Genomic DNA, 25,604 nt, shown 5'->3' on the forward strand with positions numbered 1-25,604 from the left:
ATATAGTGGGAATGTGGCATCTCACCACCTCCACAGCCACCCCTTGATCCAAGGGTCTCCAAGCTGGTTTCCAGCTTCCCCCTTTACCTGTCTCTAATCTGTCCTCCACCAGAAGCCCAAATGATCCTTTAAAAATGTAAATCATGTCACTCGTTTGCTTCAAATTCTCCAATGGCTTCCATCTCACTGAGAGTAAAAACCAAAGATCTTACCAGGGTTTGGAAAGCCCTTCATGGCCCAGCACCCCCTGCTATTCTGACCTCGTCTCCTACCACTCATGCCCTCACTTATCCCAATCTAGCCACAATGGCTTCCTTCTTGCTCCTTAAACACTCTATGTTCCCACCTTCTGTTGTTGCCTCAAGAAGCTCTTTGGATTTGACGTACCCCCTCTGCCTAGAATACATTTCTGCAAGATGTCCATGTGGTTGGCTGTCTCACTTGCTTCAGAACTCTGCTCAAATAGTACCTTATCAGAGAAGTCTGGACACCATTTATAAAAGAGCTCATGTACTGGATCCAAATTTTGTGCCTCCTCAGATTCATTCAGTTCTACCTGTCCTCAAGCATCACCCATTTGCCCTACTTCCCACGTGGAGTAGCCCCAGCAAACACCATGCATGTGATCAACGCCTTGGTTGTCACCATCATCTGCTCATCTCCTACCTTTACTGGCTGATTCAAAGTATTCTTCAGAGAGAGGGCCAGCCCTCTGAAGCTCCTGAATCCAAGTCCAATCCAAGTGGACACTTGAAGGTTCCAGCTTCCTCAAGAGCTGCCCAGAGAGGCTAGATAACACGAACCAGAAGTGGAACGCTGTGTGGTGAACTTTGGTCAGCGAGAGACAAGAAATGGAAAAGAATCAACATAAATTGCTCTCTCTTCCTCTCCGGAAGCACAAATCTCCATATGTTCTCTCTGAGAATATCCTGAGTGACCCAGCAACCAGCTGTTACTTCTGAGGCTGTAGCCGGCTCAAAAATGCACCACCTTTCGTTTTCCTGATTTCTCTGCTTTACATTCTCTTTTCCCTCACTTTTGCTGCCCTGGGATTGCACCTCCCAAAAGTATAAGGATGTAAGCTTTGTGTTCTAGTGAATCTAACTAAGCTATGCATACACACATACACACACACACACACACAGAGTTATACGCCAAACCCTGATCCTGCTTTATTTCTCTTCTTTGCTTGTCATCACTTATCTTTGTGCCTATCTCCCCCTGTGAAGTATAAACTCCATGAGACCACTGACTTTGTTTCTTTTGTTCGATGCTGTATTTCCAATAGCTAGAACAGTGCCCAGCATGTATAGGCATTTAACAGATGTTTAGACAACGAAAAAATTAAAAATTTGTTTGCAAATGTGGAATTAAACACTATTTTATAAGCCAAAAACATGGAAACTGGAGAAGTTCAAGTTTTTATACATGGCCTCTTTTGATGTCAGTGCTCCCACCTGAAATTTTTCTTGTTCTTCCCACTCTGCTTAATTTCACCAAACCTTATTGGGCACCTCTTAACTCAAAATTCAGTTCCCAAAACTCCCTTCCTCTGATTAAGCTCACTACTGACATAACCATTTCCATAGCCATACTAATCATTTTTTAATCCCCTAGATAGGACACATACATACTTAGAGTGTAGTTTATGCATTTTACCCATTTTTGTAGAGCCGCATAATTTCCTGAAGTCGATTCAGCATGTCCTTAGCCTTTCCTCCACCACACACCTCCTCACAGATCCACACAAGAATGTTCCCCCACACACATCCAAGTCCCTCACGCTACTCCTGTCATTAACAATAACTACTCATTGCTGAGCACATACGATGTGCCAGGCATTGTGGTGGACATTTAGTCCTTACAACAACCCTGAAAAGTGTGAAAATATCTTAAAATTCCTTTGTACTAAAGTGTTTGGACATACTATATTCCCCTCAGAGTTATTTGCCTGGATGAAGCACACAGTCAGGTTCATCAGAAATGAGCCACTCTATTACACCTTCATGCATCGAAGAACAAGAGATTCTACGGGAAAGCAAGACTCCTTCCTTCCTCATACTCTGCAATTCACAGTCCTGTCCAAATCATTGATTCACTGCTTTGTGACTGTCCTGGAATTGGAACTGTCCTCTTAATGTAGTTTAAACCTCCTCAAGATCAAACATGTCTTTTATTTCTTGGGCGTTCCCGGAAAACTGTATTTGTCACTTATCCTGATTCCAGCCTCCACTCTCTCTTCCCTCTAGGCTGTCTGTGCCTCCACCACCAGATTTATTCTCCCAAAGCAGTGGGCTCCACGGTGGGGGTGCACATATCTTGGAAATGAGTAAGATGATTTTCTGGGTGTGCAGAAAAAAATATTAGAACTTTTATATGTATTTATTGTTATCTAAAAAATAAGAAATTGTATAAGCTTAATTACATTTCATATATATTAACTCACACTGGTATCTTCCCCTGGTCTATAGGTAGGAATGTCAAGGGCACATAAGATACATAAGATAGCCAAACACGGAGCAGATGACCAGGACCCCGTCACCTCTCTTGCATAGTCAGTGCTTTATATTTAGCTATATCCAGGTAAAAGTGGGGTTACAAACTACATAACTGAGTTTTAACTAAACTAACTCTGGTAGAATGGACATCTGGCTTAACAATTTCTGCAAAGAAGCCATGAATCAAAGAGAACACCAATTTGCAAGCTCAAGTGAACAAGAAAACAGCACAGGTAACGTATCTGCCCCTAGTACAAACTCTTCACCTAACACATTATAAGATAAAATCAGTGACAAGAAATTGGCTAAAAAAAAATTCAAAATTATCCCAGAAGACCATTTAAAATATGAATTTACATTTATTTTCATTAACAATGAGCTTCATCTTATATATATAGTGTTTCAACATATTGGTTAATGAGTATGATATGCATATATAGAACTGTGCTTTGAAGTAATAGCTAGTGATAATATGAACCAATCACAACTAGCAAGACATTTAAAAAATAAGCATCTAAAACATAGAGACAAGCCTTTGCAATTTTTTCAAAGATGTTTAAATTAGGTAATACTCAATCCACTACTTTACAAAATTTTATTAAACACATAGTTTCCTTGTAACAGTGAAAAACAAAAAGCTACATGCTATTATAGAAATCCTAATTTTTTTGCTTTGGGGAACGCAGTTATAAAACATGCAGTATGATATGGTACAAATCAAAATAGACACCTTCGTCATCAAATATAGGATTTTTCAACCGGTTTAAAACTCTTCCATGGGGCCAGTCCGGTCACAGCGGTTAAGTGCACACGTTCCACTTCAGCGGCCCGGGGTTCGCCTGTTCGGATCCCAGGTGTGGACACAGCACTGCTTGGCAAGTTATGCTGTGGTAGGCGTCCCACATATAAAGTAGAGGAAGATGGTCATGGATGTTAGCTCAGGGCCAGTCTTCCTCAGCAAAAAGAGGAGGATTGGTAGCAGATGTTAGCCCAGGGCTAATCTTCCTCAAGAAAAACAAACAAAACAAAACTCTTCCAAGCAAAGAATTTCAGTGGAATTTGAACCCATTTTGATAAGATGCATTGAAAATATTGCTGAATTTTTTTTAAATCAAGAATTGGAACAAATTACACAGTTATGAAGTTTGATGTATATTTTGAATGAAAGTACCTATATTTCTGTTTTACCAAGTTTCAGTGTATAGTTTTTGCTAGGGTGTGTTTCAATAATAAAATAGATGAAGAATTTCATTTTTTTGAGCCACCAATGGTAAAATATATGCATAAAATATATTCTCAATATTAAATAACTTCTTTAGTATTAAAGCTGTGTTAAGTAATGAGGCCAGTCCTTTGATCAAAACTTTAAAAGGATTTTGGCAAATCCTTTTACTCAGACAAATCACATCTGACATCCATTCACCTGCTATCTAGAGGTCTGCATTCGCAGCTGGGGGGTTGGAGCAGAAGTGTACAAAGTACTACAGGATGTCAGCAATGTGGCTCATTTTATTTTTTTAAAAAATCTTTAAAATATAGTTGACTCTTCAGAACAAATTGAAATGGGGAGTAGCCACAAACATATTTTCTACAACACAGAGATTTGCTCATGGCAAAGTACTCAAAAGAGCTAAAAACATATATTTACTAAATGACAAGTGTTCCGAACATGCTAACATTTTCTGTGATGACAAGTGGGCTAGCCATAGCACTCTGCCTATCAAGTGTTTTTTTAAAATAACAGTAACAATAATATTAATAAACACAATCTGTCCCTTCAAGGTGAAAGTCATGTTTCAATAGTAAATAAGAAGGAAGTGCCTTTCTAAGGAAACTCATGGTACTGGCAGAGCATTTCGGAAAAGGATATGTAGAAAGATTTGCATTGTTACGTAATTTGGATACCAAAAACATGGTAAACAAATCCATCATCTATTTTTAAAAATCTCATATTAGCATATTCTAAAAACTTGGAAAAAGGATTTTTTTAACCAGTTTAAAACTCTTCTAAACAAAGAATTTAAGTGGAATTTTTATAACAATAAAAAATAGTAACACCTGCCTGTTGCTTTCAAGAACAACTGAGTGACATCAAAGAAGATGGAATTCTGCCGGCCAAAATTTTAACAAGACTTTCTATAATTGGTGAATAGGATGTACTTAAATGGCCAGTAAGGAAATTCTTCCATTTGGATTTGTGTCTTTGTGAGAAATATTTTTCAGATGCAAAAATCACTGCAACAAAATACTGAAAAATATGAATTAAGAAACACATGTAAACGGCTATATCAAAAAAATTTTGTTTTCAAAAAAGTGAAGCATATTCAAATATAGTAACAATTTTGGTGACAGCAAAAAGACTTTCATATCATTAATAATTAAAATAAAAATTAAACAATGTTTATTTCATCATCAGCTCAGCCTTTTTGGGTTATAATTGGTAAAGGTTTTATGATATACACAACAGATATTGACATGGTAGTTTGTCTATAATTTGAAAATAAATATTCATACAGTGAGGGTATACATTGACATTTTTTTTACTACTAGGGACCTGCAAACAAAAAGTTGGGGAAGGCCCCGTGCTGTACGTCAGTGCCATTCAGTGTGTTCTGTGAACAAGCAGCATCGGCTTGACATGTCAGATTGTTGGAAATGCAAATCTGGGGCCCCATCTCAGACCTCCTGAATCAGAATCTCTGGGAGAAGGGGTCAGGAATATGTGCTTTCACAAGACCCGGGAGTGATTCTTCCATGCATGATAAGGTTTGAAACACATTGCCCCAGTGCTTAAATCTGTTCAAGACCTTCCTCTTTAAAAGCTTTCTGTTGCTTACTAAATTAAGGCCAAACTTCTCACCATATCATTCAAAGCCTCTCTCAAAACAGCCACACCTCCTTTAACGGCCTATTTCCATGACCCCTCACCATGTCGGATGCCCCAGGCACTCTTGTGTACCCGCTTCTTCCCTCCTTTCTGCATCATTTATGTTATTCTTTACCTGAGATTCATCTCCAGCCTTATTACGTCTGCTTAACCAAATCTCTACCACCTCAATGCCTACCTCAAAAGTTACCTATTTTAGGAAGATTTGCATGATCTTAGAAGAAGGGGAAGAAAACTACCTGCATATTCTCCCCCTCTTTTCTTTAATGCCCAGAGCATCTTGTTTATTTCCCCCTGGCATTTAGCCCCGGCTGTATTGCATCATGCATCACAGTCGTCCAGCGCTTATCTCATTCGCTCTGTAGACTACAGTCTCATTGAGAAAGAGACTTTCTAAATCTTCCTTTATCCCCTAGTTTAGCACAGGCCTGGAAGGCTCTGAATAGTTTGCTACAGAGTCGAAATAAAGTCCCATAAATGAGCTCTGCCCACACCATCTGCTTCCTTCATCATTCTGTTGGGGATATTACCTCATCATGGAGAACCTGGACTTCCCATGGACTTTTCTATATACTTGGGTCACTCATTGACATTCTCTTCTTCTCACATTGCATTTCTGAGTTGAATAATCCCGCCTCCTCGTTTAGTCATGATTAAGGTTCAATACTAGAAAGCAAATGATGATTAAAAAAATTGGTTATCATGTTTGAGGGCTTCCAGTACCAGATACTGTATCAGGTACCCTACACGATTCTTTCATTCAGTCCTCACGATAATTCTATTTGGTGGGCATATTACCACTCCCATTTTACCAGATGAGGAAACTAAGGTGCAGAAAGGTTAAGGATTAAGTAACTGGCTCAAAGTCACAGGGCTAATCGAGTGGTAGGGCCAGGATTGGAATCCAGGCTGACCGGCTTCAGAGCCTACAGCATTAACTTCTACATTACTCTGTGAATAACAGAAGACGATATTGCCCAGGGTCGTCCTTATGTTATATCCAAGTCACTAGCCCTCATAGCCACATAAAAAAGCCACAAACGTTAGAATCAATCTTGATGACAGTATAAAAACTATGATTTTACTATGTAAGTTCAATTTAAATCTACATCAAAGAAATCTAAATTACTCTTCATTTGGGCTATAATCTTATATTCTAAAACTTAAATGCTTATAAGAAAGCTTTATCTAATTTGAGATTACTAGCTCAAATATAAGTACAGAGTTAATACTACTTTTCCTCTAAATTAATCGGTACAAAGAGTTCTATTCTTCTCATTGTAAAATATATCATAGAACTTGAACTAGTAGGCAATCATGATCTTTTCTTCATAAGAAAAAAAGCTTTTGAAATATGTACCATAACCTCTGAAAAATACAATTATCCTCCCCAAGAACCGAGGCATTTTTTCCTGACAAAAATGATGGGCAATTGATCCATAGTTCTTTTCTTCTCAAAAAAATTATTGTATATTGTGTAATGATCATTATAATTAAAAATTAAGATGGCTTGCAATAATTCCACCATTATTTGATTCAAAATCTTTATAAAATATTGGCATTTTCCAACATTTATTTTTCCTGTCTATGTTCCATTTAAGGCCAAATTTTCAAACCCAGCTGCCAAATTACACATATAATTACTGCATTTGCGCACAAAAAATGTGATAATTGCTTACACAATTTCAGAGGCCAGCTTGAGGCTCCTTTCCAAATTTGTTTTACATGTACAGTGTGGTGTATGTAGTTTTATATGAAAATGGAGGAAAGAAGAATTCATGGTTCATCTGGGTGATGTGTGAAAATGGGTACAAAATAAAGCCTTTCTGTAAATGTTTAGGCCTACCTTCATAGTCTCTCCCCATAGACTTTTATAATAGAAAAGTCTTGTAAGGCAGCTCAAACTTTAGCTGGTGTTGGAGTAATGGCAATGGAAGGGGATGATGCCTGGTATAATGCTGTCCATAGGACAGGTGCCCATTTTGTTGCTGTTGTATCATGAGGCATTCTTCTCTCTTTGGACTGCTTCTATCAACATGAATAAGAAAAGATAAAGGCCAACAATTGTACAGCCAGTCAAGACAGCACCAACTTCAGTAGAACTGAATGGTTGAGCACTGATGGCTGCTGATTTACCCTTCCAACTTTGCTTGATGGTTGATATACTGTTTGGCAAATATCACCATGGACATAGCTCACAATGGGTATTTCTAGTGGAAGATTTAGTTCAAGAAAAAGCAAAGAAACAAGATCTAGTTAGTCACACACATTAGTGAGATGATCTGAGATACTTTTGTTTCTGCACAAGTAGGATAGAAAATTACGCCCAGTTCCACATAAGCTAATACGTAGGCTTAAAAAGTCTACTTCCCAAACTAAAGGACTATGAATCTGATCTCTTACTACAGCCAGAAATCTGAGTATGGAACTGACCAGAAGCATTTAGACTGTAAGCCTATTAAATAATGAAGGAAAACTCTATTGTCAAAGAAACCCTTAGAAAGATCATTCTCCCTAATGCCCATATACGATTGAAATAATCATACCATTCTTTTTTCTTTTTTTTTTTTTTACTGGGAAAGACTTGCCCTGAGCTAACATCTGTTGCCAATCTTCTTCTCTGTTTTTTTTTTTTTTTTTCCTCTTCAAAGCACCAGTACACAGTTGTACATACTAATGGTAAGTCCTGGTTCTTCTATGTGAGCTGCTGCCACAGCATGGCTACTGACAGACAACTGGTATGGTTCCACACCCAGTAATTGAATCCAGGCTGCTGAAATAGAGTGCACTGAACTTTAACCACCAAGTTATTGATGCCAGCTCAGAAATAATCATAACGTTCTTGAGCACATGATATATGTTAAGCAATGTTCTAAGTATTTTTCATGAATTTATTCCCTCTTTACATGCTTACTAATCCTAAAAGGATTAGAGTACTATTATTATCCTCATACATCTAAGGAGACTGAAGCACTGAGTTTAAGAAATTTTCTCAAGGTGGTACACTTAGAATGTAGAAAAGCCAGTTATTTGAACCCAGGCATTCTGACTCCAAAGCCTTTAATGTTAACCCCAATAACATACTGCCTCTCAGATGGAGCTAAGGAAAATAGTAGACAAGGGATAGCCTCCCAAAGAGAAGACCTTGGGCAGCCAGCATGACTACCCAAAGAATTCACTACTGGAATGTAGTTCTCACCATTTCTGTCCAGCAAGAATGATCTTGTTGTGTACTAATGACTACTATGTGTTGCTTTTCATTCTACTCTTTTCCAAATTTTTTTCATTGAAGTTATGCTATTCTTTCTCCATCATTTTCCATGGGTTGTGCTATAGGTGGGTCACCTATTATTACCAAAAGTCCTTAGGCTATGAGGAGTTTCACCCAGGAATGATGGAAAGGACCTCACATCACCCAGAGAGTCAAAACTTGGATCTAATGCATTAATCTTTGGGTTGTCTCTAATAGGGAAACATAGATGCTTCTGAGAGGATGAATGGAAAGAGAGGTATGTAGGGGTGCTGGGTAGCCAGAGGACATTCATTGTTAATTTATTCAGTATCTACTTCCTCCTTTCTGGGTTCATGGGCTCTTCCTTATATAGTTCACAGGCTTTGGGGGCTGTAAACCTCATCCCAGTCCCAGAAGCGAGTTCTGATTAGTAGGCAAATCAGAATAATTCCACTCCACCTCCACATCAACTTTGACATGACAATTGGTTTAGGAATGGTCAGCAATCCAACACCAAATCAATCAGTACATAGCACCTGTTCACCATCTTTGGTTCAGTTTAGTTGAAACAATGCAAAGAATAAGGCTTTTGTTCACTGGTTGGGGTAAGAGGCACCTTCTCCTTTACCTGGATGTGAAAGTGGAAACATGTTATCTTGACTGCTATCAGCCACCTTACAACCACAAAGAAAGTCAGTCATGGACTAAAGCTGGAACTGGATAGTAGAATGAAAAAGGGAAGAAAAAAATACTAAAACTAGGTCTTTGATAAAATCACTGAACTAGATCAGCCAATTGGGAAACTCACCCAAGCTCTGAACTTCTGATTATATGAGCCAATGTATCCTTTCCTACTTAAGCCAATCTGAGTTTTGTTTTCTGTTAACTAACATATCTTCTAAGGTTATTTGTATATTGGGAAATAATAACCAAGGAAAGGTTTGTTTTCTATGTAGCCTCCTAAGAAGTTTAGACTGACACCTGGAATACTTGCCCCAATTCCAGCCATGCGGACTTCCTGTACTATGAAATTCTACACAGCTCTAACTGGCTTGGGAGGCTCTGAGGCAGTGTAGGTCAGTGGAAAGTACATAGGACTTGGTTGAGCTCAAGTCCCAGTTCTTTCACTTACTAATTGAGTTAAGTAACCATATATTTATTGTCCAAATCAGGATATTTATGAGTAAAAGGGAGTGCTGTAAGTAGTGTCTGGAACAACAGTCATCAACAGCAGCAGTGCCAGGAAAATAGGCATGGATGGTCCATCTATAGCCGAGTTACTTTGGACAGTCTTTGAGTGATAGTTCACATATCTGTAAAATGGGGCTAACTGTTTGTCTCACATGGTTGTTAGAGGATTCAAGGAGATAATGCAAAATGAAACACTGGGAAAATTGGCCTTATGAAAGAAGACCACCTCACTTTTTTATTCCAAATGTTTCTGTACTGATAATTCTTAAAAACATATTCATATATTTTTGAGAGACTTAGAGGTTTTTCTTTGGAAAATAAATAATGATTTAAAAAAAGAAAGAAAAATAAGAATCTATGAAAACCTTACAAATTTTAATAATCTATAAAATTTTAATAATCTATAAAAATCAGAACCAATCTTGCACATGAGTATGATGGGTCACCACCCATCAGATAATTTTCAGGGGTGCAAGAAAAGTTCCCTTCATCCCAATAAACTGTTTTCTTGGTGATGCCTAAAATTCCCCAACTGTTGAAAATGATTTTCCATTACATTTCCATAGCATGTAACAGTTTAAAGTTTGCTATAGCATGAGCTTGCAATTGAGCATTCTCATAGCAGTGACCATGGAGCTGGGGGCAAACTCCTACAATAGCGATGACGTTCAGGTTATCCGTCTTGAGTTTTTTCCCCCTCTTCCCAATATGCCCAATCCTGAACATTGTAGCCCTACAGACTTCTCAAAGGATTTTGTAATTCTTGTCACCAACCCAAACTTTCTTGCCAGCATATGATTGGATCTTGCAAAGTCAAAAGAACTATTTCTCAGCCCTCATATTTGATCTTTACATCATATTTGAAATCCTATCAGTGCTATCCAGCAACTTCTTTGACACAGGAATACAGAACATGCATCAGTCAGAATCCACTCAGAAAGCAAGAAGACACCAGTTACCTAACTAGAGAAACTTTTGTACAAGATTAGTTAACTGAGAAAATAAAAAGAGAACTAACTCTAAGCTACCTGGGAGGTAGCAACTTCAGGAAACTGCCATTGCCCCTAGGGCTGAGGGAATAAAAAGAGGCTGGAATTATTAAAACTGGCTTAGAAAAGGAGCTCCATCGAATTGAAACCTGGACCTCTGAGGAGGGGCACTGCTCACCTGGAACTGGTGTCCCTGAGTTCACAGGAGGGTCCTGGTGGCTGGAACCCAGACTTCTGAGGAGCGGGCTCCAGCCAACTGGTGCTGGTGTCTCTGAAGGGGAAGCAATGAAGATTCTACAAGTGTTGGGGAAACTGCAAACTAGAGTCCAATGCTGCAGTAGGAAGGAACTGCCCCGACCTGGGTGAAGAAGCATTACTGGGGCGACACTCACAGAAACAGGAAGCAAAACTAGAACAGGAAAGAGCAAGTCCCTTTTTCCTCCTCCAACCTTGCAGTCTTCTTTACTGCCCCCTATTGGCAGAGCGTACATGAGATCAGCTTGTAAGGCCAAAGAGTGGTTTGCAGAGCCCCAGTTTCAGAATCACAAAGCAAAGGGTAACTTGGAGCTTAGAGATAATAACTTAATGACTAGCACAGAGCAGCACTTTTTTGCTGTATAGAGGAGGAACCCATAATCCAACTCTTAGAAAGGATAAAAATATCCAGTTCCTACAAGACATCTCCCATGCTTCCTACACCACCACCAATGAAAGTATCTTGAAAACCGTGAATATTGTTGAAGAAAAAGTGCTATAGTTACTATTTTTTCTGTAAGACAAATTTGAATAGGCAATCCCTAACAGTCGGGATATTAAGAGCTGACCTGGGGACATCTTAGCAACCATATTTGTATATGATCTATTACCTGCCAGAAATATCATAGTATTTCTGTTTCTACGGAAATTGTGAGGATGCTTTTTCCCCAGGAAACATCTTAGGCATTGTGATTATTCTACATAGATATTTATGGAGCCATCATTTGAATATTTCTATTTTCTCAGGGTGCTGAAGGAGAAAATACTGATTATGGAATATTCTGAAAGTCACATAGTGTGTATAAAGCTAATAAAAAGGCATATTGTGGTCATGGTAGAATTTTCAAGGAGGTAATGATCATGGCTTCACTGTGCCTACCTGTTTGGCACTTTTTCTTTTGTATAAAATGTCTATTCATTATATTGCCCAGGTCTTTGTTGACTGAGTTTGGACAGATTTAACAAGACAGGGAAAATCTATATTCTTGTTCCAATTTTTGACAGCCATAGTAGACCTAAAAATCTTTCTCATGTCCTTCCTGGGGCAGTTAAATGCAGCGGTCAACTGAGAACGTGTTCAGAAACTTCCTTTAATTGCTAGATTGGAAGGTTGGCCTTAGACGAGTGCTTTAAACTCCATTCTTCCTAAATGAGACCTAAAGGATACATATAACTTGAGCACAGTTTGTTCTGAGAATCTTCTTCAGGGTAAATGGAGATGGGGCAGAGGAGAGAAGGAGGGCGATAATCATCCTAGGCTTCCAAAGGCCCTAAAGTGCCATAAAAGTTAGGCAAAAAGGAAGAGGCAAGACCTAAGAGTTAATCTAAACCTCGCCCCAAAATGGAGGGATAAGGTACCATGGTAAATGCAGCTCAGGCACTCAGCAGTCATATCACATCCATTCTGTTTCCTACGTATGAGTAGTTCACAGAATGGAAACATACAGCAAATATCTGAGAATTTAAGACACTTTCATCACAGCCACTGCCTAACTGGTACATGTTCTGTTGAGAGGTCACTAAAGATATTGTAATAATTTAAAATGTAGGCTCTGGGGGCTGGTACTGTTGCCTAATGGTTAAGTTCAGTGTGCTCCACTTCAGCAGCCCAGGTTCAGTTCCCATGCATGGACCTGCACCACTTCTCAGTGGCCATGCTCTTGCAGTGACCCACACACAAAACACGAGAAGACTGGCACAGATAGTAGCTCAGGGCAAATTTTCCTCAAGCGAAAAGAAGATTGGAGAAAGACGTTAGCTCAGGGCAAATCTTTCTCAGCAAAAATAAATAAATAAAATGTGGGTTCTGGAAGCAGGTTACCTAAACACAAAAGAAGGTACCTCTTATCAATTAGCTACATGATCATGGACAAGTTACTTAACTGCCTGTCTCTCATTTGTAAAGTGAGGATAATAATACATCTACCTAAAATTAATTGGGGTAAATAAAGTGTCACAAAAATACAGTGGCTTAAAGATTATAGAAGTTTACTCTTCTCTTGTAGCAGCCTCCAGTTTATGGTCCAGTGAGTTGAGTAGCTCAGTTCTACTCAGTCATTCACAGACCTGCTTCCCCCATCTTGTTATTTTACCTTCCCTTAGGTTCTCATTTGCTTTGTCAAAGTTGTATCATGAGTACAACCATGAGCCACCTCACAAGAAAGGAAATAGAACAGTGGTCCAAGGCAAAGGGATTGTCTTTTAAGGAGATCACCCATAAGTTGCACTCATCATTTCCACTCACATATTGACCCACACATATTTACATGCTTCAAAGGAAGCTCGGATATGTAGCGTCTAGCTGGAAGTCCATCTGTCCAGCTCTATTTTTTTAAAAGAAGGGGAAAATATATTTTATTGAGCAAGAAGAGTTTCTCATCCTACCTCATAGGGTTACTGTGGAGTCAATGAGATAATGCACTTAGAAAAATGTCTGCATTTAGTGAGTGTTCTTTAATGGCTAACTATTGGTATTGCCAGGTTACAGGTTCCTCACAAATATTCTATTTCTCCCACTTTTAGGCACATGGTAGGATTACAGTTCCATGACCTTTTTGATGTGAGCCATTTGGCTGTCTTTGGCCAAATTAAATGTGCATAACCATCATGAGTGTCAATTCTGGCAGAAGGATTAATAGCCAGTATGCCCTGTTTTCCTCCCCCTGCCATGGTAATTATGGAAACACATATTAGCCTGGATCCCTGAGTAAATACAATGAGCAGAGGCCACTTGCCAGCTCTTGGCAAGAAATAAACATCTGTTGTGTTAAGCCACTGAGATTTTGGGATTGTTTGTTACTGCAGCATAACCTAGCTCATCCTGACTGATATATGAAAATCCCAGGACATTTGGCAAGGAAGGAATTTTAGGAGGCTCCTTTACCTTAGAGGTCTGCAATGTCAATTAATATCACTAAAAATAAACCTTGAAAATTGTCTGATAACTTGTGCATCACTTAGCTACCGTGGGATCATAGTTGATTATACTAAGACATCATAGGTATTAATGACTGTGCATGCACGACAAACCAATCTACCTGGGCTTGATTTCACAGTGTAGGAACATGTTCATTAATTGCTAAATTCTTCCTTCCAAATCTGCATCTGAAAGAAAACTGACATTTAAAGTCTTCTGATTCATCTCCCCTTAAATAGGGAAGGTAGCCATCTGGCTACATCTATGGAAATGCCAACATGGAGAAGTAGATCCTGAATGGAAATGTAGTCCCTGTGAGATTTTTTGCACTTCCTCAATTTAAATTTTACTATTTCCTTCAGATGAAGCCAGTATTGGCAATTTGGAGAGTATCATATAGTTATCAAAGGTTGTATCCTCTTGCAAGAATCTAGAGGGCAGATAGTGTGGGTTGCTCATCAGGGTGATAGACATGAAACAGTTGTAGCTATTACTTATGATCACTTACCATGGTAACTGACAGTGTATTAGGTGCTTTATCCATATGATCTCATTGAATCCTCATAGCAGCTTCTTTAAGGCAGGTGCTACTAGGAACATTTTACGGTTGAGGAAACAGGAACTTAGAAAAGTTATGTAGACATTCATTTCCTGCTTATGGTAGACATCCATGGATTCTGTGAAGTGCCTAAAGTCAGTAGTGCATGAAAGACATAACTGGAATTTGAACTCAAGCATATGACTCTAAGGCCCATTTGTTGAGCCAATAAGCTATACCTCCAATTCAACATCACAAGTATTAGAAATGAGATATACACAAAGATCTGTAGGAGCAAAGAAACAGCAAAGAACATAGTTTAGTCAAGGAAAGATTCATTGAGAGGTGAGAGGACTTGGCCACACAGAAAAGGAGGAAGGACATTCAAGTGAAAGGAAAAGCTATACTTCCCCTGAACAACTGATTTATTATTAATATTAAATTCACTCATAATTAATCACAATTCTTATAACTAACCATGTTTCCATCTTTATATTAGCTATCAGGAAACTCACAGTCAAATTTATAATACTCTTCCAGCAACTACATAGAATCTAATGACATAAGCATTTGTGCAGTAACCAAACCTTAATCAGAATTCCACTCTCACTTTTATTCTTTAATTTATCAATCTCTGTATGTTTTTACCCTGTATTACTATAAATATTTTTGTAGCTGTCCTCAGATTCCTTTTGGAACAATGAGGTGTATATGTATGTATTATATATACACACACACATATATTTGTATATATAAATTAGTCAACAAGCAAAAATAAAAATTTTCATCATTCTAAAGTTGTGCTCAAATTCGTTTTGTAACAACAAAGCTAAAACATAAATAAGTAAAGTGATAATGCTTTCCCCCTGACAAGGCTATGAATTCCTCAAACATAAAGGATCCATTTATCTGACTCACAAAAATTCAAAAGTTTGATAACACTCTCTGTTGGTAAGGCTGAGGGAAAACAGGCGATCTCATATATTGCTAGTAGGAACGTAAGTTAATAAACTCTTACAGAGGGCAATTTGGTAATGATCATCAAAATTACAGATTCATAGAACTACTGACCCAGCATTTTGTCATCTCGGTATTTATACTACAGATACGCTGGTACCTGTGTATCTACAAAGTTGCTTCAGCCTCACTTCTAACAAAAGATTAGAAACAAAATAAATGTCCATCAGTGAAGGACTGGGCGAATAAATTGTTTCTTTCACTTCTCAAACATTTGTATAGATCTTTGGAATGCTCATAGTCTATGGACACTTGGTCTGTGACGTCTGATGATTAAATTGGCCCCAACAGAGCCACTAAGCGTCAATCTTCATCCCACTTTACCACAATGCCTTGTCGTATTGTCAGGTCAGCTTTCTGTTGACTATAAGGATCATTGAGCGTGAATGAATTGCTAGTAAACAAATATGTGCATTGTTTTCATTTATTCATTCAATTCATTCGTTATCCATCAAATATTCACAGACCTACTGTGTGCCAAGCACTCTACTGGGTTGCAGGTGCTACACAGAGAATCAGTGTATTATTGGCACCTTAGCAGTGCATTATACCCCAATGCAGAACCTTTTAAATGTGGGTTGTATCACTCATATTAGGCCAGATGTTGACACTCTGTCCTACTTTTAATATGTCTAAGTATTTTACATAACTCAATCAAAAATAATGACCACCACACACTTTACATCCTGTGATAAACCAAAAACAATTGGCTTGTTGTATTAGTTATCTATTGCTGCATAACAAATTACCCCAAAATTTAGCAACTTAAAGCAATAAACTTTTATTATCTCACATAGTTTCTTGAGTCAGAAATCCAGGAGTGGCTTAGGTAAGTAGTTCTGGATCAAGCTCTCTCAGCTGCAGTTGGAGTGTCATCTAGGGCTGTAGTCATCTGACAGCTTAACTGGGGCTGGAGGGTCTGCTTTCAGGGTGGCTTGCTCACATGCCTGATGAGTTAGTGCTGGTTGTTAGCAGAAGGTCTCAATTTCTCACCCCGTGGACCTTCCCACAGAGCTGCTTGAGTGCCCCCACGTCATGACAGCTGGCTTCCCCCAGAGAAAGTGATCCGAGAGCAGACAAGGTGGAAGAGGTAATGCCTTTAATGGCCTAATCTCAAAAGCCACACACCACCTCTTCCACCACATTCTATTCTTTAGAGGGAATTCATTAAGTCTGGGCCATAATCAAGCAAAGAGGAATTAGGCTCCACCTTTTGGTGGGATAGTTTCAAAGAATGTGTGGAAATATTTTAAAACCACCATGATCATCCTGTGTATTTCTAGTCCCCAAAGTAAAAAATCTTTGAATATTTTTTCTGTAAACCTGTAACTTTCTAACAAAAACAGTTTTATCCCAACTTTGGCTAAGTTGACATCTGAAGATGTATCATGACAATTGTGGATTTGATAATCATGTGAGTAAGTTGCTGTTTTCACCATGAATGGATTAAATGTATGCTTTGTAACTAATAATTTTGCAGTTTTTCCTTAAATATTAGTTATCTTTTTAATAGACCAGCTAGTCTTCCTGATGTCTGACTCCCTTGCACTCTTTGCAAGTGAATTTTTCTTGCCTTTTCTAAGTACCTTGATCTCTGAGCATTCCTTTGACAATGTCTGAGTAGGATCTCCCACCTTACACTCTAATTCTTCCAACCAGTCTCATGGAGGAAGGAAGTTGTAGAGAAATGGCAAACAAGATGGCCTAAGTGAGATCAGAGAGCAGTAAGAGCACAAAAAGGGGGAAATGTCGTATGTTTCTACTTGCCATCTTACACTTCTGCCATTGCTATGAGAAACTCTTTCCCCAGGTAGCTGCTGCTGTTTCAGCCTGGAGCCCAGAATGACTATGTGTTGAACAGAGCCAGCCCAGAAATCTGCAAACTTGCAGCATGAAATAGAGCATCCCCAGCTGAAGACTCATGAACAAGAATATTATTTTAAGCCATCAAATTTTGATGTAATTCCTTAGGCAGCACAAGCTAACTGATACACCCAGTTTTATTTAGGTGACCACTCCCACACCAATAATCTGTGACCAGGAAATGTGACTGTGAAAGAAAACTACATCTTCTGCACAAACCACGTGTTTGAAAAAAGGAGGGAGAAACGGCTAGAAGAAGGTTGTAGCAGAGAGTGGGGAGGGTGCTGGGCACACAAATCAACAGGAACGCACCAGAGTCTGGAATTCCCCTAACCTCCATCTGTGTTTTCATCCTTTTAGTCAATAAACATTTCATCCAACGAATTCTTTATTTTTTTTTAATCACCTAAAACTCTTCTGCTACAATTTAACAAAAATGTTTTTCTGGAGTTGGTGAGATTCAAAGAAGACTTTGAGAAAGAGGAAGATCATGTGGTTTCAAGCAAAAGGCTCAATAGTATGAGTGGGGAAGTGGAACAAAGAGGTGAGGTGTAGGTTGAAGAGGATTGAAAGCAAAGAGGGTGGGTAGAATGCGGAATCGAACACAAACCCCTGACCTGATGGGGACACACATGGCTGGTCTAGCCTTTTCCACATGCCACATCCTGTGGAGTACACTGAAAGAGTTCTTTGATGAGGAGTGTTGGAGGAGCCATTGAAAATGATGCCAAGAGAAAGCAAGAGGACTGGGGAGCACAAAATGGCAACCATCACTGGCATTTTTCCTTTTTCTTATAAACCGTTTTTCTGTCTTTCCTTCCTTCTCGCTCCTCACATCACCACCAACAGAACTAAATGGAAGTTACAAAATGAATATTTGGAGCCCACATATGTACTATCCCTCAATTATTTTAATAGCTTGTTCTTTAAACCAGAACTTTCCTGTAACATATCACTAATCATTTGGGAGTTTGATTCCTCTATTTGAAGTGTGCCACATGTCCTGTCAAAATAACTTCTTACTGTGGCATAACAATCGTGGGTGGCCTGTGATCACCTTGTCAGAGTGTCTTTTACACCCAGAGCTGGTTGCCAGATTCCACATTACTTACTTGCCGGCCCCCGCTCCCCACAACTTATGCTCCATATATCATCTCCTTCCTCGTTTTTTGCTGGCAGTTGCTGGGGCCCAGCAGCAATTTGCAGTTATTTATGCAGCTTAAACCATACTGTCAACATCCTTATCCTCAATACACAACCATTCCAGTGATGTGAGCTGAGCTTTTCAGGAATGAACATGAGGAGGAGAGGGAGATAGGCGGAGGTTAACAGAAGCAAGGCTTCCCAGGGTCCTCAGCCAAAGCACACATTGTTGCCGAGCTGCCTCTATTTGGGGTGGATTTTCATTTAGAATTAAAAACAGATCACAGCTTGCTGTTTATTTGCTGTCGTCAGGTCAGACCAAGCGCTCAGGGAGAGGATGGTATCACTGTGCACAGAATTTTCCTGGCAGTTTAATAAGGGTGATGGAATTTGTCTGCTTTTGTATAGCACCTTCTCTCCTGGGCTCTCGAAGGCCTCCCAAAGCAGAACTCAGTTCTCCCAGAAGTCAGGCGTGGCGTGGGGTATTGACCCCTCACTCCCTCAAGTTTATTTTAGAGAGTATAGTTCAGCAAGGACAGATGAAAGCAAATGGGAGGAGGGAGGTGAAGGCTGACCCTTCCTTAGAGAAAGACAGATGCAGCCTTTGTGCTCCTTACAAAAAAAGTACCCTCTCTGAGCGGACTCATTTCAGAAAGCCACCCTTCCCTCTACACTGACACTGCCCCCTGCCAGGGCACACACCTCAGTAAATGGACTATGGACTGGATTTAGGCACCTACTTGTCCCCTCAGCCAGGCAACTCTGTACATGGCACAACTGTACACATCGGTCCTGAGTTCTTACCGCCAATGAAGTGAACTACGTTTTTGTACTTAGGGTCAGAATTTTGTCAAAGGAGCACACTATAGCCCCATTACACTGCTGGCCAATTGAAGAGACCATCAATGCCTTAACATCTAAGTAGCAAATTACAGTTTAGAGACCTCTAACAGTCTTTGCAAGCATCATCTCATTTATTCAATAAATATTTATTAAGCACTTATATGCACAGCGCCAGCCCACTCCAGGAGCCTGAAGCCCTTTGGGAAGACAACAAAAACGGCAATAAATAACTGTAGCTGTGGTAGGCAGCTTCTGACATGGTCCCCAATGATCCTCACCTCCTGGTATTAATGCTCTTGTGTAATCTCCTCCTCTTGAATGTGGGCCAGACCTAGTAACTAAAGGATTCTAACACATTCTAATGAATAGAATACAGCAAAAGTGATAGTGTATCACCTCCATGATAAAGCTACAAAAGACTGACTTCCATCTTGCTAGCACTCTCTCTCTTGCTGGTACTCTCTCTCTCTTGTGCTCTCTCTGCTCGCTCTGATATAGTGATCAGTCATATTGAGATTCTCTATGGAGAGGCTCATAGGGCAGAGAACTGAGGCCTCCAACCAATGGCTCATGAGGAACTGAGGCGTCAGTCCAACAACCCACAAGGAATTGAATTCTGCCAACAACCACATGAGTGAGCCAAGAAGTGGATCCTTCCCAGTAAAGCCTTGATTTGAGTGTCGCTTTGTGAGAGACTCTGAGCTGGAGGACCCATTTAAGCCACACCCCAATACCTCACCCACAAAAACTATGAAATAATAAATGTATGTTATTTTAAGTCACTATATTTTAGGATAATCTGTGATGCAGCACAAGATCATAATCAAGGTGTCAGCCAGGATTCCAGTCATCTCCATGCTCCACTTCCTTGAGTGGGGAAGGATCCACTTCCAAGTTCACTCACAGGCTTATTGGCAGAATTCAATTATTCAGAGGTTATTGGAGTTGTGGACTGAGGGCCTCAGTTCCTTGCTGGCTGTTGGCCAGTGACCACCCTCAGTTCTTTACCATGTGAGCCTCTCTACAGGGTAGCTTACAACATGGCAGCTGTCCTCCATCAGAGTGAGCAAGTGAGAGAGCAAAAGAGGGCAAGCAAAACAGAAGCCAGAGTCTTTTTGCAAACTAATCTTAGAAGTACCATCCCATCATGTTTGCCATTTTCTATTAGTTAGAAGCAAGTTACTAGGTCCAGCCCGCAGTCAAGAGGAGGAGATTACAGAAAGAAAGAAATACCAGGAGGTGGAGATCATTGGAAACCATCTTGGAAGCAACCTATTTCTATCACTCCCAAACCCCACCCCTTCCCCAGGCCCTCACGAGGCCTTGGATATTCTCTCTGCCCCACTTTCTCTCTATTCTCCCATCACCACATTAATTTGTACACAGCCTTTGCAACTCATGCCTAAATTCTGCCAAAGCCTCCTGATGAACATACTTACCTTCTTTCTTTCTACTATCCCATTGGGTGCCCAGAAAACTGATTGATATTTCTAAGACATCACATTGTATTGTACAATTTTTCTATTCAAAATTGTCCATTGGCTCCCAAATTCCTCTTCTATCATTCAAGACTTTTCTCAGTGTAATCCAGTATACCTTTCCAATAATACTTATCTTCTCACTCCCCTCCAACCAAAATGAGGTATACTCATTCTCCCCAGATCACAGCCAGTAATCTCCCTTTCTATGGCTTTGTTCATGAAAAATACCTGAAATATTCTCCCCCTTCTCTCCATCTATCAGAATTCTCCCCCAAATTTCATGACTTGGTTCAAGTCCTGTCTCCTTCCTAAAGCTTTAAAACTTATGATAGGTGTCCTGGGCACAGATGGTCAAGTAATCTATGTGTTAACATGGTTTGGATCAGTCTGGGTCCAAATGACCTCTTCTTCCTCCACATTCTTGAAACACCCCTTACTTACTAAACCTCTGGTATGACACTTATCATAGACTTCTGTTAGTTTGCAGTCTCAGTAGAAAAATAATAGGCTATCAATATCTGCATGTTAATTGAAGCTGTGAAACAAGATTGAAGACCCAAGCCTAGATGTCTGGTTTGGGGAGAGTGAAATCTACCATCAACCTTGATGATAGTCATGATATATTCTAGAGCTGTCCTATCAACTTTCCTAGGATTCCATTGCTTATTATCCTTTTTGCAGTGATTCATCATTATTAGCCCAAAGGAAGCACTGCAATTTATGCTCATAAGCATGAAATTCTTAGAGTTCTCAGATGCTATTTCTTAGCTTAATATATAATATAGTGAAACATTCTAAAAGCAAAAACTAATAATTGGTGATCACCTACTAAGTACCATAGATTATATTATTCTATCTAATCATTACAACAACTCATTTTACAAAAGAGAAAATAGAAGCCCAAAGAGTTTAAGTAATTTACTAAAAGTAAATAACTTTTGGTGACCAGCAAGACCAAGATTCCAACACCAATATGGCTGATTCCAAATCCCATGCAACTTCCTCTTTTAGACATCACAATGGGAGAAGTCGCCTTGCACAAGTTTAGGAGGCATATATTATTTTGCATGGTTATCACTGGATGAAAGACAGCCTATATCATTCTCTCTGAAATGATTCCATTATCTCTTAGCAGCTGTGCCAATCCAATCTATCTGTATAAAAATCATCCTTCTCTATGTCTCCAAATGAAATGAAGCACAGACTAGCCAACTCACCAAGAAAATTTGATAATAAAGAGAGGGATGGATGGTGAAATTTGGTGGAATCATCTTATCCTTCACTAGGTCCTCTAATGTCACATCCTTAGTAGTCTTGGAAAAAGCCTTCAAATAGTTTTTTTCAGATACAATTTGCTTTCTGGCCCTGAAAGAGCTTTTCTGGAGAGATACTGACATGGTATATTAAAAAAAAAAAAAAGGGTTTTGTGGAAATGTAAGGGGACATAAGGTACAGCTTCATCTCAATACTAGCAAACTTTGCCCCAAAGATATCTCAGGCATCTGCTTGATTGGTACTCTTTCCATCCATTCAAAGAATGTCAAATGACATTCTAATTCTGTAATATGCTGACATTAGCCAAACTCACCCACCTGGCAAAGCTGAGGGTACAGAAGGAGTCAGCAGTATGCTGAAACTGGATCGACCAAGGTCTGGGAAGTGAAGGCCTGGGAACCATGAGTGTGGCCTGTGGACAGAGGGGGGCAGCAGAGAGCTGTTGGAGAGGTATGCTCATCAGGGAGTTTTCAAGGGGGCATTGGTTCTGGTCACCATGCAGACACTGGTTAGAAGACCCTGCCCCAGAGTCAGTAACCTAGCTGAAGAATTAGCCTCGCTGAGATCCCCAGCTGGCATCCACAAACAGAATCCTCCATTTTCCACACTGTGTCCAGATCTCTTTATCAACCTGCTTCTGATCTTGTCATCCTTCTGCTAGAAAGGCACTTTAATCAATCTGCTCTTTGCTTAAACATGAGTTCTCAAGCTTGGCATACATCAGCATCACTTGGAGGGCTTGGTAAAATACAGATCACTGGGCCCACTCCAAGAATTTCTGAAAAATTAAGTCTGGGGCAGGGCCCAAGAATTTCCATCTCTGATAAGGTCCCAGGTGATGCTGATGCTCCTGGTCCCTTCTGGTCCAAGGACTACTTCTGGCAAACTACTAGCTTAGAACATGCTTGAGCTACCCATCTATCTCCTGTCCAACTTCTCTTCTAATCACTCACTCCTATCTGCATTCACTATACCCTCACACACTCTGCTCCACCTGGGAACTTCCCCCAGCTCCCCAAGCGATCCACATATTCCCCACATTTCTTGGCTATTCACATTTGCCCTCTCTGGTGGTACATTCTTCCTCCATCTCTTCAGCTGACTAATGATTATTTATCTTTAGGTCCCAAGTTAGAAGCCTCCCTCCTATGAACTCCCATGGTGCCCTACTTCACTTCCTACACTGTGTTGTAAATAACTGTTTGTATGTGTGTGTCCCAACTAGTCTATCAGCCTTGTGAGAGCAGAGGCTCACAAACATACCTTCCACTATAAACTCACCAGTCTCATCTGGATTCTCACAATAACCATGCTGTATTTTTCTGATCGCCTTCCTCTTTCACTCTCAATGACTATTTCAAACAGTCTTCACTTTCTTCAAATCTCTAACCTTCACACTTCCTCTATCACACTCAACAGATGGTCTTGCCTACTCCTTCACAGAGAAAATAGAAGCCACCAAACAGAAACCTCTCAACTTCCCACCACCAAACCTATAAACCCACCAGAATCTGCGCCCACCCCATCCCCCTGACCTCCTGTTACAATACAGGAACTGCCTGTACTTTCTAAGGCTGTCTAAAGCCAAATCCTCCATCTATGCTGTGGCTGCCCCCTGCTTCCTCAAAAACCCCTGCTATTAATACGCCCTCTTCACGTATCTTCAACTTCTTTCTCTCCCCTGATTTTCTCCCTCCCATTTTTAAAACATGTTCAACTCTCTCTTCTATAAATAATCATCCTCCTTAGACTCCATGTCACCCTGAAATCACCATCTAATTTCTGTTTGCTCCTGCCCAACCAAATATGTTTAACTTTATGATTTCCATTTCCTTGTCGCCCATTAATTTCACAAGCCATTTTTCTTCAAAAACTGCTCTAACTAAGGTCACCAAAGACCTTTTTTAGCTTAATCCAATGGACACTTCAGTTCCCATCATACTTGGCCCAGTTGACTCCCTCTTCCCTTAGATTCTGTGATATCCTAGCTGGGTCTTCCAATCTGTCTAACCATTCCTCCTTTAAGGACTGGTCCTCCTTTACCTCGTCAACGCTGGGTTTCGTTTGGACTCAATCATAGAATCTCTTGTCTAAAGTCTGCCTGGATAACCTTATCCATTCCCATCTATTCAGTTACTATATATAAACCAACCACCCCCTTTATTGGAGAGGTCTCAGCTCTCTGATGTCCAGATTCATATAACCAATTGCCTACTCTATGTACTTTCTTTGATGTCCCACAGGTCCCTCATACTCAACAGAACTTATGATCTTCCCCCAAGTCTGCTCCTTCTAGGTGCTTCTTATTGAGGGAAATGTCCCCGGGGGATACATCCTTGACGCCTCCCTCTGTCAAGGGAGTACTCCATACTCACCAAATCCACAATTCCTCAAGCTACTCTCCGCCTCCTCCACTGCTATAGCCCAAGCCACCATCCTATCTCTCCAGACTACAGCTACAGCCACCAGTCTCCTTGGAGCATCTCTGGCCCCCTCCAGTTCATTTTCCCCACTTTGCTAGAGGGGTCTTTCTAAAAACAAATGTCACTTCCTTGCTTAAACTCCTTTATGGCTATCCATCACTGTTGGGATAATTCAGTCTTGTCTTGCCCCCACACCCCAGCCACACTGGCATTCTTTCAGCTCCTCCAAAGCACCAAGCCCCTACCTACCTCAGGGTCTTTACACATTCTGTTCTCTCCCCCTGGAATGCTTGCCCTCACACCCTTCTTTGCCTAGCAAACTTCCGCTTATTTTTCAAGGCTCAACTTCAGATTCTCTGAGAGAAGTTTCCTGACCCTCCACCACCACCCATTACATGCTGAGTTAAGTTTACCAGTTAAACACTCTCACAGCATGCCATACTTTTCCTTCATAGCACTCATCACAATTGTGGTTAATTAATTATTTGTGAAACTATTCATAATGCCTCTCTCACTTCCTCTAAGTATGACACAGGCATGGATCAAATCTTTCTTATTCTCTGCCATATCTCCACCACCTTTCACAAGGCCTGCCTTGTACTGAGCTGACAACAAATCTTTGTTGAAAAAGATAATAAAAGATTAAAGAAAAAATATGCCATAATTTGAGATTCAACACCCCCTGGACTGGCTGGTTTGTTGATTCTCTACATTTTGGAATGTCCTTCATATTCACTAGATAATAAATAATAACTCACATTTCTTTAGAGCTTTCTATTTGTCTGTCCTAAGTGTGTTACATACTCATAAAACTCCTGTGAGCTAGATACTATTATTATCTCTATTCTACAGTAGAAGATATTGAGGCACAGAGAGTTTAAGATTTTGCCCAAGGACACAGAACTACTAAGTAAAGAACTGAGATATAAATCAAGATAATCTGATCTATGTCCTGTGTTCTTAAACACTGTGATGTACTGTTTCTCAACACCTCTTTGGTATCTACAAAGAAGACCTCTGGTGAGTGTTGGGACTAGGGCATTCTTAAGGCT

The sequence above is a fragment of the Equus przewalskii genome, chromosome 15 (genome assembly GCF_037783145.1).
Source record: "Equus przewalskii isolate Varuska chromosome 15, EquPr2, whole genome shotgun sequence".
Classification (NCBI taxonomy): domain Eukaryota; kingdom Metazoa; phylum Chordata; class Mammalia; order Perissodactyla; family Equidae; genus Equus; species Equus przewalskii.